The sequence below is a fragment of the Terrapene carolina genome, unplaced genomic scaffold, assembly GCF_002925995.2.
Source record: "Terrapene carolina triunguis isolate 2854851 unplaced genomic scaffold, T_m_triunguis-2.0 Scaffold20177, whole genome shotgun sequence".
Classification (NCBI taxonomy): domain Eukaryota; kingdom Metazoa; phylum Chordata; order Testudines; family Emydidae; genus Terrapene; species Terrapene triunguis.
The window spans coordinates 1-1,690 of NW_020684528.1; the positions used below are offsets into that span (position 1 = coordinate 1).

Below are 1,690 nucleotides of genomic sequence, written 5' to 3' on the forward strand. Positions count from 1 at the left end.
GCATGGGGGGCTCTCGGGGAGGGGGTGGGCAGGCCGGCGGGGGTGCAGTGCGTGGGGGGCTGTCGGAGGCATGGGCCAGGGGGCATGGAGGGGATGAAGTGGTGCTGCCGCTGACCTGTCTCTCTGTTAGGTGCGTGTGCTGCGTGCAGTGCGGGGCGGGCTCCCCTGGATTCCACTGTGAGTGGCAGAACAACTACACGCACTGCGCCCCCTGCGCCAGCCTTGTCACCTGCCCCGTCTGCCGGGTGAAGTACGTGGAGGACGACCTGCTCATCCAGTGCAGGCACTGCGACCGGTGAGGCCCAGCTCCCTTTCTGCCTGGGGTGTGTGTGTGTGTGGGAGGGAGCTAGCCATGGGGCTGCACACGGCTGCCATGGCATCTTCCAGGGGGTCTGGCCCCCCTGCCGGTGTTCTCCCCCCAGAGCCCGCGCCGAGCCCCCTTACTTCATGCAGCCTGGGCCTAAACACTGGCTGGTCCCTGGATCTGGGAGCAGCCTCTGGGAATTCTGGGACAGCTCCCAGTGAAATATGCAAATGAACAACAGCCCTCCTAATCCCTGCTCCTTGGGCTGTTGGGTTCGATCTAATCCGCACTGGCACACACCTTCACTGCTCCATAGGCCACCCGTGGCACCATTAGGTTTCAGAGTCAACAGCCTTTGTAAGGAGTCAGGTCAGTTCATGCCTCCAGGAGCTATTGTTTCAGGCTCTCTGCAGACTCTTGGGTGGGTCATTTGTTTTTTTTTGGAAAGGTCTCTGGAAATGTTAGGGTCAGAAAGGTGTGTAAGATCCGGAGCAGGGTTCTGCCTCGGGGGACACATGGGGCTGTGCTTGGGGCCCTGACCCTGCTGTAGGGGGGTCCAGCCGAGACACCAGAGTTGCTAGTCCCTGAAGAGCTCCCTGTTTGGGGCTGGGCCCCCCTGACAGAGTGACGTCCCAAGCACAGGGCGCTGGGAGGGTTCCCTGGGGCGCTCGGGGTTAATGTGGGGGTGCCTCCGGGAGCAGCAGAGCTCTGACGCCCTGGCCCAGTCCAGCGGATCCTACTTCCTGCATCGAAGGGAATTCCTGAGCCAAGCGCCTGTCCCCACGGGGAGGGTCCGGGCCCCGTCCCTTACCCATCCCTGTCCCCCCAGGTGGCTCCATGCTGTGTGCAGCAATCTCTTCACGGAGGAGGAGGTGGAACAGGCAGCAGACGAGGGCTTCGACTGCAGCTGCTGCCAGCCCTACGTGGTCAAGCCAGTCGGTAGGTCCCTGCGCCGGGAGGCAGGTGCTTGGGGTGGCGGGGGGGGGGGGGGGGGGGCCAGGGAGCCATGGGGACTCACCGCTGTGTGTTTCCCTCCCCAGTTCCAGTCGCCCCCCCAGAGATTATCCCAGTGAAGATCAAGGAGCCGGGTAAGCATGTGGGGAAGGGGACCCGCTCTCCACTCCGTGTGCCCGAGCTGCACTCGCTGCCCCACTGGGGGGTTCCAGCACGTGGCCCATGCCCTGTCCCCTCGAAGGGCCCCTGGCTGAACCGGGCCCTCAGCCCGGGTGGCACAGGAGGGTCTGTCCCTCTCCCAGCTGGAAGGAAGAAGCTCCCATGGGAGGGCTGAGCCCTGCCGGGGCTGCGTCACCTTCTTCCCAGGGAGGGGTGTGCTGCAGAGGCCAGGACTCCTGGGTTCCGTTCCGGGCTCAGGGCGAAGAGTGGGGG

At 64.6% G+C, this 1,690-nt stretch overlaps 1 long non-coding RNA gene across 1 annotated transcript; it reads left to right on the top strand.

Moving 5' to 3' along the window:
• Positions 1-136: 136 nt before the first annotated feature.
• Positions 137-1,392, top strand: LOC112123942. The gene is made up of 3 exons (XR_002909590.3): positions 137-295; positions 1,134-1,243; positions 1,345-1,392. It is a non-coding gene; the product is annotated as an uncharacterized LOC112123942 (long non-coding RNA).
• The last annotated feature ends 298 nt before the right edge of the window (positions 1,393-1,690 follow it).